Source organism: Brachyistius frenatus, unplaced genomic scaffold (assembly GCF_029030835.1).
Source record: "Brachyistius frenatus isolate BFR_SWC_R1_liver_20210118 unplaced genomic scaffold, ASM2903083v1 Contig_218, whole genome shotgun sequence".
Taxonomy (NCBI): domain Eukaryota; kingdom Metazoa; phylum Chordata; class Actinopteri; family Embiotocidae; genus Brachyistius; species Brachyistius frenatus.
This window is the reverse complement of record NW_027210817.1, coordinates 110,001-122,500: the sequence shown is the minus strand read 5'-3', so window position 1 is coordinate 122,500 and position 12,500 is coordinate 110,001.

Here is a 12,500-nt window from a genome sequence, read left to right as displayed (position 1 = left end):
TCAAGAGACAGTGATGTAGGAAGTGGAAGTGGGTAAAGAGAAAAACTCCATTTAGGGAGATGAGTAGACCTGTACCCTCCCCACCAGGGAGTCTGGGGGTGTGGCTGAAGGAGAAGACAGAGGAGAGAGCAGCAGGGTGGATGTGTTGTCTGGTGTGATCCAGGTCTCAGTGAGACCAAGGAAGTCCAGCGATTGCTGGATAGCAAAGCCAGAGATGAAGTCTGTCTTGCGAGTCACGTCATCAACTATCGTCATCAACTATCAGTGACGTCATCAACCCTTAGTGATGTCATCATCCATCAGTGATGTCATCAACCATCATCCATCAGTGATGTCATCAACCATCAGTGATGTCATCGTTGGTTTGTGAACGTTATGAATCCTCCAGTTCAGATTCTGTCCATCACCATCTTGCTAGTTCGGAGCAGTTTGGAGCAGGAAGTGACCATATTTGGACGAGCTGGGGGAGGAGCCAGCGGTGGAGCTGACCGATCTGATTGGAAACCTGACGATACTACATCCCGCCATTTACACACTTTATCACAGCACTTCACATCTGCTACTTACTTTAGCGTAGCAGTTAGCGCTGTCTTGTGTCTTATGTTTGGTTATTGCTCCGCCTCCTTCAGTGATAATGGAACATGTAATAAGTGTAGTTTATTTTGGTGATGGCGGCGAGGCTCAGTGAATATAAAGAGTGGCTCTGCACCATGAAAACCCGATGGATACGTTCAGAGACTGTTCCTGTCATGTGCAGCAGCGTGACGCACCCAGAGTTGGAGGAAGGTAAAACCCTCATTAAGGAAGTATTTAACTTTAGTTGCTTGATCAAAATCAGCAGCTGAGTTACACATGCTCTGCTGAGCAGTGCTCAGGTGAGAGGGGTGGGTGGAGCTAGAGGTGGGGAAGATTTCCATATTCATGAGGTGTGGAGTTACGTCATCTGTTTCGGGGTTTACTCTGTCAGCAGAGAAACTTAAAACAATTTACTTAGAAGATGGTGAATAAAATCTGTCTCATTTTTTCATAGTTCATATTCAACTGAGGATTCATAATTTTATTTATCATTCAATCACAAACTTGATTTGTTATTTAATCTGTTTGCTTTTAGTGATTTTAATTGCCATTAATTCTTTTACATTTGCACACAGGTTGATTTTAAAGGCTGTACATGTGTTTTATTTAGTAATAGTAATTAATATTTAGCGAACCAGGAAGTGTGCTGAAGGTGTACCTCCTTCACAACAGCTGCAGGAAGACGACCCACCGACAGCAGTAAAGCACAGGTGTAAATAATAAAATGTCCGACAGTTGAATTCCATTAAAGTGCTTCAGTTTCAGGCTCCTTGTTTCTGACTCAGTGTCACAGCTCACACACTGCTGGCAAATATCATATTAACATCATCAACTTTCTTCAGATTTGTCCAAATAAAACCTTGTTTCATGTTGAACTTGTGTCTCAACATAGACTAAAAACAACGCAGACAATTATCATGACAATATTTATCTAAAGAATTTACACTGTGCCATGAAAATAATAATTATCACAACAGATTGGTAAAACCAGGCTCAATGTTAATAGTTTGGAAGAGAGATTTTCTCATCCTCCCACAGTCAGTATGACTCCAGCAGACTTTTCTACATTTTCATCATCCAGCTTCTTTATCAATATTCATATCTGTTCTTTTTCATGACAAATATATAATTTTTTTAAAAGAATAAATTTAATGCTTGAAATGTGTTAAATATGAAAATGTGTTGTTTCGACAGCAGTAATGTTTACATCAGTAAGTCTCTCTAAACTCAATAGCTCACTGTCAATAACGTAAATAATGTTCGTGACATCATCATTTCTGCTCAGTGTTTTGAAGACGACAGACATCAGTCAGCATCTGTCTGCTTCTATCCAACACAACACGTTTTTTGTCTTCATTTTGCTTCGATGCTGTGAAAGAACACTTCGGCGCTGCATCTGCTATCTCTCTTAGCAGCTAACTTTAAAAGAATTTGTCTAATTTGAATAAACCTTACAGACTAAGCTGAACTCAGCAGCCAAACATTTCTCCATCCTGAGTTTAGGACAGTCTGAGATTGTCACCACAATGAGAATAGCTGGTCCACTTTAAAGGTCGGTCCACCTTAAGTCAGCCTGGTGATGTTAGTGTGGCCCTGACTCAGAGGTTCCTTCCCTCTCATCAGCAGGTGGATCCTCCACTCAGGAACATGGCTGTGGTTGGTTGTTTCTCTACGCTGCTGTGGTTGGTTGTTGGTTGTTTCTCTACGCTGCTGTGGTTGGTTGTTGGTTGTTTCTCTACGCTGCTGTGATTGGTTGTTTCTCTACGCTGCTGTGGTTGGTTGTTGGTTGTTTCTCTACGCTGCTGTGATTGGTTGTTTCTCTACGCTGCTGTGGTTGGTTGTTTCTCTACACTGCTGTGGTTGGTTGTTTCTCTACGCTGCTGTGGTTGGTTGTTTCTCTACGCTGCTGTGGTTGGTTGTTTCTCTACGCTGCTGTGATTGGTTGCTTCTCTACACTGCTGTGATTGGTTGTTTCTCTACACTGCTGTGATTGGTTGTTTCTCTACACTGCTGTGGTTGGTGGTTGGTTGTTTCTCAGCACCCCGTGCTGTGATTGGTGGTTGGTTGTTTCTCTACAGTGCTGTGATTGGTTGTTTCTCTACACTGCTGTGGTTGGTTGTGTCTCTACGCTGCTGTGGTTGGTTGTTTGTCTACGCTGCTGTGATTGGTGGTTGGTTGTTTCTCTACGGTGCTGAAAACACTGATGCTGAATGATATTCTTTATTCTGTCTAAACTTCACTCAGTAATGACATTTTTAGATTTCTTTCCATTGACCCATTTTTTTTTTAGTTTATAGTGACTTTCCTGTTGTAAACATTACTGTTGCTGTAGAAACAATATTTAAAATATTATTTTTTTTAAATAATAATTTGAAAAAAACATTTCTCAGTAATGAAAATGACCCAGCAAGAGAAGTGATAAAGAACTGGAATTATAAAAGTATGGATAAAATAATAATTCCATTTAAACTGCTGGATATAGACTTCGATGAGGACATTGCAGTTAAAGCCTATTCACTAAAAGCCAGTAGTTTTACCAGTATATTGTGATTGTTTTTATGGCACACAGTACATTTTGTAAATAAATAATGTCATTGTAATGGTTGAAAATTACATGAAAATGCAGAAAATTAAAATGACTTTGATGGACCTACTTAAACATCATTGCACTTAGCTGCCTCTCCTGGTCAGTGATTGGTCGACCCTTCAGAGTGGCTGAGAAAACATTAATGATAGCAGTTTTTCCAGACTAGCTGGAGATTGCAGCTTCAGTCTGTGCTGAGCCCTGTTTGGTTTACTGAGTCATTCTGAAGGTCGACTAATCACAGACCAGTAGAGGCAGCTAAGTGCGATGATGTTGAAGTAGCTCAATCAATGCCAGCGGTGGCAGAGCGGCTTCAGTGATATCACCAACCATCAGTGATGTCACCAACCATCAGTGATGTCATCGTTGGTTTGTGAACATTATGAATCCTCCAGTTCAGATTCTGTCCGTCACCATCTTTGCTAGTTCAGAGTGGTTTGGAGCAGGAAGTGACCATGTGAGCTGTGGATCTGACCGATCTGATTGGAAACCTGACGATACTACGTCCCGCCCACCGATAGCTGTAACCTGACTGCACCACAGGCCTGTCAATCAAACAGACACGCACCCAAAAACAGGTCTTCTTGAATCTTCTTTTCTAATGAATGAGGGATTATTTTCAGATGGACCTCCAGAAAACTAAGAAGAAGGAGTTTTAGCTAACAACACCGAGATAACTGATGGACACATTTTATATTTGGATTTGATGAGAGAAGTTGAATGGGAGTCTATGGAGCCGGAGGCTTTTTGGAGCCAGTGGAACTCGTGGTATTGCAGCTGAAGACACTATCCAGAACTGACCTGAAGCTACGAACACTTTTATATCCTGTCTGTAGTTTATATCCAGTCTGTGGTTTAATATCCAGTCTGGAGTTTTATATCCAGTCTGTAGTTTTATATCTAGTCTGTAGTTTTATGTCCAGTCTGTGGTTTTATATCCAGTCTGTGGTTTTATATCCAGTCTGTAGTTTATATCCAGTCTGTAGTTTTATATCTAGACTGTAGTTTTATGTCCAGTCTGTGGTTTTATATCCAGTCTGTGGTTTTATATCCAGTCTGCGGTTTTAAATCCAGTCTGTAGTTTTATGTCCAGTCTGTGGTTTTATATCCAGTGTGTAGTTTTATATACAGTCTGTGGTGGTTTGATATCCAGTCTGTGGTGGTTTGATATCCAGTCTGTGGTTTTATATCCAGTCTGTAGTTTTATATCCAGTCTGTAGTTTTATATCTAGTCAGTGGTTTTATGTCCAGTCTGTTTTTATATCCAGTCTGTAGTTTTATATCCAGTCTGTGGTTTTTTTATATCCAGTCTGTGGTTTTATATCCAGTCTGTAGTTTTATATCCAGTCTGTGGTTTTATATCCAGTCTGTAGTTTTATATCCAGTCTGTAGTTTTATATCCAGTCTGTGGTTTTATATCCAGTCTGTAGTTTTATATCCAGTCTGTGGTTTTATATCCAGTCTGTGGTTTTATATCCAGTCTGTAGTTTTATATCCAGTCTGTATATCCAGTTTTTTATATCCAGTCTGTAGTTTTATATCCAGTCTGTGGTTTTATATCCAGTCTGTGGTTTTATATCCAGTCTGTAGTTTTATATCCAGTCTGTAGTTTTATATCCAGTCTGTGGTTTAATATCCAGTCTGTAGTTTTATATCCAGTCTGTGGTTTTATATCCAGTCTGTAGTTTTATATCCAGTCTGTGGTTTTATATCCAGTCTGTGGTTTTATATCCAGTCTGTAGTTTTATATCCAATCTGTGGTGGTTTTATATCCAGTCTGTAGTTTTATGTCCAGTATGTGGTTTTATATCCAGTCTGTAGTTTTATATCCAATCTGTGGTGGTTTTATATCCAGTCTGTAATTTTATATCCAGTCTGTGGTTTTATATCCAGTCTGTATTTTTATATCCAGTCTGTGGATTTATATCCAGTCTGTAGTTTTATATGCAGTCTGTAGTTTTATGTCCAGTCTGTGGTTTTATATCCAGTCTGTAGTTTTATATCCAGTCTGTCGTGGTTTTATATCCAGTCTGTAGTTTTATATCCAGTCTGTAGTTTTATATCCAGTCTGTGGTTTTATATCCAGTCTGTAGTTTTATATCCAGTCTGTAGTTTTATATCCAGTCTGTGGTTTTATATCCAGTCTGTGGTTTAATATCCAGTCTGTAGTTTTATATCCAGTCTGTAGTTTTATATCCAGTCTGTAGTTTATATCCAGTCTGTAGTTTAATATCCAGTCTGTAGTTTTATATCCAGTCTGTGGTTTTATATCCAGTCTGTAGTTTTATATCCAGCCTGTAGTTTTATATCCAGTCTGTAGTTTTATATCCAGTCTGTAGTTTATATCCAGTCTGTGGTTTTATATCCAGTCTGTAGTTTTATATCCAGTCTGTAGTTTTATATCCAGTCTGTGGTTTTATATCCAGTCTGTGGTTTAATATCCAGTCTGTACTTTTTTATCCAGTCTGTAGTTTTATATCCAGTATGTGGTTTTATATCCAGTCTGTAGTTTTATATCCAATCTGTGGTGGTTTTATATCCAGTCTGTAGTTTTATATCCAGTCTGTGGTTTTATATCCAGTCTGTAGTTTTATATCCAGTCTGTGGTTTTATATCCAGTCTGTAGTTTTATATCCAGTCTGTAGTTTTATATCCAGTCTGTAGTTTTATATCCAGTCTGTAGTTTTATATCCAGTCTGTAGTTTTATATCCAGTCTGTGGTTTTATATCCAGTCTGTAGTTTTATATCCAGTCTGTGGTTTTATATCCAGTCTGTAGTTTTATATCCAGTCTGTAGTTTTATATCCAGTCTGTAGTTTTATATCCAGTCTGTGGTTTTATATCCAGTCTGTAGTTTTATATCCAGTCTGTAGTTTTATATCCAGTCTGTAGTTTTATATCCAGTCTGTGGTTTTATATCCAGTCTGTGGTTTTATATCCAGTCTGTAGTTTTATATCCAGTCTGTAGTTTTATATCCAGTCTGTAGTTTTATATCCAGTCTGTAGTTTTATATTGTCTGTAGTTTTATATCCAGTCTGTGGTTTTATATCCAGTCTGTAGTTTTATATCCAGTCTGTGGTTTTATATCCAGTCTGTGGTTTTATATCCAGTCTGTAGTTTTATATCCAGTCTGTAGTTTTATATCCAGTCTGTGGTTTTATATCCAGTCTGTAGTTTTATATCCAGTCTGTGGTTTTATATCCAGTCTGTAGTTTTATATCCAGTCTGTGGTTTTATATCCAGTCTGTAGTTTTATATCCAGTCTGTGGTTTTATATCCAGTCTGTAGTTTTATATCCAGTCTGTGGTTTTATATCCAGTCTGTAGTTTTATATCCAGTCTGTGGTTTTATATCCAGTCTGTAGTTTTATATCCAGTCTGTGGTTTTATATCCAGTCTGTGGTTTTATATCCAGTCTGTAGTTTTATATCCAGTCTGTAGTTTTATATCCAGTCTGTGGTTTTATATCCAGTCTGTAGTTTTATATCCAGTCTGTAGTTTTATATCCAGTCTGTGGTTTTATATCCAGTCTGTAGTTTTATATCCAGTCTGTAGTTTTATATCCAGTCTGTGGTTTTATATCCAGTCTGTAGTTTTATATCCAGTCTGTAGTTTTATATCCAGTCTGTAGTTTTATATCCAGTTGGTGGTTTATATCCAGTCTGTAGTTTCATATCCAGTCTGTAGTTTTATATCCAGTCGGTGGTTTTATATCCAGTCTGTAGTTTTATATCCAGTCTGTGGTTTTATATCCAGTCTGTAGTTTTATATCCAGTCTGTAGTTTTATATCCAGTCTGTAGTTTTATATCCAGTCTGTGGTTTTATATCCAGTCTGTAGTTTTATATCCAGTCTGTAGTTTTATATCCAGTCTGTAGTTTTATATCCAGTCTGTGGTTTTATATCCAGTCTGTAGTTTTATATCCAGTCTGTAGTTTTATATCCAGTCTGTGGTTTTATATCCAGTCTGTAGTTTTATATCCAGTCTGTGGTTTTATATCCAGTCTGTAGTTTTATATCCAGTCTGTAGTTTTATATCCAGTCTGTAGTTTTATATCCAGTCTGTAGTTTTATATCCAGTCTGTAGTTTTATATCCAGTCTGTAGTTTTATATCCAGTCTGTAGTTTTATATCCAGTCTGTGGTTTTATATCCAGTCTGTAGTTTTATATCCAGTCTGTAGTTTTATATCCAGTCTGTAGTTTTATATCCAGTCTGTGGTTTTATATCCAGTCTGTGGTTTTATATCCAGTCTGTAGTTTTATATCCAGTCTGTGGTTTTATATCCAGTCTGTAGTTTTATATCCAGTCTGTGGTTTTATATCCAGTCTGTAGTTTTATATCCAGTCTGTAGTTTTATATCCAGTCTGTGGTTTTATATCCAGTCTGTAGTTTTATATCCAGTCTGTAGTTTTATATCCAGTCTGTAGTTTTATATCCAGTCTGTAGTTTTATATCCAGTCTGTGGTTTTATATCCAGTCTGTAGTTTTATATCCAGTCTGTGGTTTTATATCCAGTCTGTAGTTTTATATCCAGTCTGTAGTTTTATATCCAGTCTGTGGTTTTATATCCAGTCTGTAGTTTTATATCCAGTCTGTAGTTTTATATCCAGTCTGTGGTTTTATATCCAGTCTGTAGTTTTATATCCAGTCTGTGGTTTTATATCCAGTCTGTAGTTTTATATCCAGTCTGTGGTTTTATATCCAGTCTGTAGTTTTATATCCAGTCTGTAGTTTTATATCCAGTCTGTAGTTTTATATCCAGTCTGTGGTTTTATATCCAGTCTGTGGTTTTATATCCAGTCTGTAGTTTTATATCCAGTCTGTAGTTTTATATCCAGTCTGTAGTTTTATATCCAGTCTGTAGTTTTATATCCAGTCTGTAGTTTTATATCCAGTCTGTAGTTTTATATCCAGTCTGTGGTTTTATATCCAGTCTGTGGTTTTATATCCAGTCTGTAGTTTTATATCCAGTCTGTGGTTTTATATCCAGTCTGTAGTTTTATATCCAGTCTGTAGTTTTATATCCAGTCTGTAGTTTTATATCCAGTCTGTGGTTTTATATCCAGTCTGTAGTTTTATATCCAGTCTGTGGTTTTATATCCAGTCTGTAGTTTTATATCCAGTCTGTATATCCAGTTTTTATATCCAGTCTGTAGTTTTATATCCAGTCTGTAGTTTTATATCCAGTCTGTAGTTTTATAACCAGTCTGTAGTTTTATATCCAGTCTGTAGTTTTATATCCAGTCTGTGGTTTTATATCCAGTCTGTAGTTTTATATCCAGTCTGTAGTTTTATATCCAGTCTGTAGTTTTATATCCAGTCTGTAGTTTTATATCCAGTCTAGTCTTTATATCCAGTCTGTATATCCAGTCTGTAGTTTTATATCCAGTCTGTAGTTTTATATCCAGTCTGTGGTTTTATATCCAGTCTGTGGTTTTATATCCAGTCTGTAGTTTTATATCCAGTCTGTAGTTTTATATCCAGTCTGTGGTTTTATATCCAGTCTGTAGTTTTATATCCAGTCTGTAGTTTTATATCCAGTCTGTGGTTTTATATCCAGTCTGTAGTTTTATATCCAGTCTGTAGTTTTATATCCAGTCTGTAGTTTTATATCCAGTCTGTAGTTTTATATCCAGTCTGTAGTTTTATATCCAGTCTGTGGTTTTATATCCAGTCTGTGGTTTTATATCCAGTCTGTAGTTTTATATCCAGTCTGTAGTTTTATATCCAGTCTGTAGTTTTATATCCAGTCTGTAGTTTTATATCCAGTCTGTAGTTTTATATCCAGTCTGTAGTTTTATATCCAGTCTGTAGTTTTATATCCAGTCTGTGGTTTTATATCCAGTCTGTAGTTTTGTAGTTTTATATCCAGTCTGTAGTTTTATATCCAGTCTGTAGTTTTATAACCAGTCTGTGGTTTTATATCCAGTCTTTTCTCCAGTCTTTATATCCAGTCTGTGGAAACAATCAGTTTATATCTCAGGTCTCGTCTTGAATCCAGACTGGAGTTGATTACGCGTCTCGGCTCTGATCTCGCCGCTCTCCTGCAGGAAGCACCTTCTAATTGTTGCGTTAATCAGGACTCTCCCTTCTGATGAGCTGCGTGCTCAGAGACTCCTTCAGTTCGAGTGGCGACGGATCCGTTTCATTACGTCGCCGCTGTCTTCGTTCGCTCTGCAGCCTCGACTGACAGGATTCACTGCGAGGACGCGCCGCCTGCAGGTGGGAAACAGGAAGTCATCTGTTTATCAGGACGTCTCTGCAGCTCGGTGTCGTGCAGACGATCTTGTTGTCGGTGAACGGCGTCCTCCGGCAGCAGGAAACACGACGAGACGAAACGCTGCTCTGAAAATGTTCTCGCTGTTTGGAAAAGTCTGGAGGTGTTTTCTGTCCAGTACATGAAGTACGTGACGGAAGATTCAAGCAGTTTGAATATCAATGGAAAGATCAAGTACAGTCAGACTCTCCATTATTTGATCTACTCAGTGAACTTTATTAGTCACAACACGTCTGTTTTAAGTTCCTGTTGAATGCAGCACGGTGCTGCACACGGAGCAGGAGGACCAATAAGTCCAGAGTGTTCCTGAACGCAGCACGGTGCTGCACACGGAGCAGGAGGAGCAATAAGTCCAGAGTGTTCCTGAACACAGCACAGTGCTGCACACGGAGCAGGAAGACCAATAAGTCCAGAGTGTTCCTGAACGCAGCACGGTGCTGCACACGGAGCAGGAGGAGCAATAAGGTACATGAACATTAGCGACGTCACCATGGAAACCTGAAACTGGAGCAGAGAAACAGCAGTTTTTGGGTCAAAATTTTGGGGCGCGTGTTTTCATGTTGAACCTTGTTGCCATGGCGCCACAGTTCAGGTGGTTTGTGTTCTCTGGGTTTCAAAAGACGCAGCAACAGACAGGAAACTGAAACAAAGTGACAAAGAGGGAAGAAGAAGAGCTCACAGACTAAATACAGCAGGGAGGGAAGGACAACGAGGGACAGGTGAAACTACTCAGGGGGCGGGGCCAACAATCATACAAAGGACAGGAAGTGAAACAAAGACAGATAACAAGATGTTGACCAAGAGACGACAGTTGGAAAACTTGCTGATGAGCTCGTCGTCTGCTTTCTTTAGTACAATTTTTATAACCTCATCATTTAAATAATAAGTAAACGGTTGCTTAGTTACGTGTAAAGAACAGATGGTTTGTTCTGTGGTCGTCGTGTTATCCGAGTTATTTGTCATTGTGACTCCTCTTCCTACGACTCCTCTTCCTACGACTCCTCTTCCTCCCCCTCCCTCTTCCCTTCCTCCTCTTCCTCCTCTCCCTCCCCCTCCCTCTTCCCTTCCTCCTCTTCCTCCTGTTCCTCCCCTTCCTCCCCCTCCCTCTTCCCTTCCTTCTCTTCCTCCCCCTCCCCCTCCCTCTCCTTTTCCTCCCTCTTCCTGTCTCAGCACCTTTCATTGCTCTTAACGACGTTCATCCATCAGCTTCTCTAATTAACTCATAAATCACCGGGAGTTTAAATGTCTGTTTGTTTACAGCAGATCACTGTTGTTTTTTTTAATAATGCATCTTTTTAGTTTTTACAGAAATAATGAAATGATTTTTTTTTTGTTGCTCTGAATGTTAAACAACTTAAAGGACTCATCTGTGTTAATAAACACAAAAACGTTGTGTGGCTAAGCTAACGTTAGCCTGTTTTAGCGTTGTGTGGCTAAGCTAACAACGTGGTTTTAATTCAACCTGTTAATGCAATATTAACGTTTAAATGTTAATTTCTGCAAAGTTTGCAAACAAAATGGTTTTAATATATGAATTAAAACACGCATTTAACCTTCTGGAGGAAGCTGGAGGCCAAACTCCAGCAGAACAACGTGAGGGAGGTGTGGACCGGTATGAAGGAGATTGCTGGGTTCAAGGGGAGAGAGAGTCAACCAGGGGGAACCTGGAGAGGAACAACCAAGGGGAACCTGGAGAGGAACAACCAGGGGGAACCTGGAGAGGAACAACCAGAGGGAACCTGGAGAGGAACAACCAGGGGGAACCTGGAGAGGAACAACCAGGGGGAACCTGGAGAGGAACAACCAGGGGGAACCTGGAGAGGAACAACCAGGGGGAACCTGGAGAGGAACAATGAACTAAACTGTTTCTTCAACAGGTTTAGTTCACCACCCTCATCTGTCTCCTGCACACCTCACACCTCCCAAACACCTCTGCTGCCTCCCCCCTCCCCCCTCTGCGCCCCCTGGTGAACTGCATAGAGCCCTCAATCTCACAGGGCTCTTCCTCCATCCATCCCCCCTCACCCCTCACCCCCCTCTCTGTGACGACTGACCAGGTTAGGAGACAGCTGGAGAGAATCCACCAGCACAAGTCTGCAGGACCTGACGGCATCAGCCCCGTGGTCCTGAAGACCTGAAGGCATCAGCCCCGTGGTCCTGAAGACCTGCGCCGTCCAGCTGGCTGAGGTCCTACAACACCTCTTCAACCTGAGCCTGAAGCAGGAGGAGGTCCCGGTGCTGTGGAAGACGTCCTGCCTGGTTCCTGTCCCCAAGAAGACGACTCCATCTGGCCTCAACGACTACCGACCGGTTGCCTTCACATCTCATGTGATGAAGGTGCTGGAGAGGCTGGTCTTGGCCCACCTCAGGCCGCTGGTGAAATCTTCTCTGGACCCTCTGCAATTTGCGTACCAGCCTCATGTGGGAGTGGACGACGCCATCATCTACCTGCTGCAACGAGCTCAGTCTCACCTGGATGGAACCGGTGAATCTGTGAGAATCACTTTCTTTGATTTCTCCAGTGCATTCAACACCATCCAACCACTGCTACTGAGTGAGAAGCTGCGGGTGGTGGAGGTGGACACGTCCACCGTCTCCTGGATCACTGACTATCTGACAGGCAGACCACAGTTTGTCCGTCTGGGCAGTGTGCTGTCTGATACGGTGGTCGGTGGTACTGGAGCTCCACAGGGAACTGTTCTGTCTCCCTTCCTGTTCACCTTCTACACCACTGACTTCCAGAACAACTCAGAGTCAAGACATCTGCAGAAGTTCTCTGATGACTCTGCAGTGGTCGGATATATAAGGGACGGACGGGAGGATGAGTACAGGGCAGTAGTGGAGGACTTTGTGGAGTGGGCGGGAAGGAATCACCTGCTCCTGAACGTGGCCAAGACCAGAGAGATGGTGGTCGACTTCAGGAGGAAGACGACGGCTCCACAACCGCTGAGAGTTCTAGGAGAGGAGGTGGACATGGTTGAGGAGTACAAGTACCTGGTGTCTCCATGACAACAGGCTGAACTGGAAGACCAACATCAATGCTGTCTACAAGAAGGGGATGA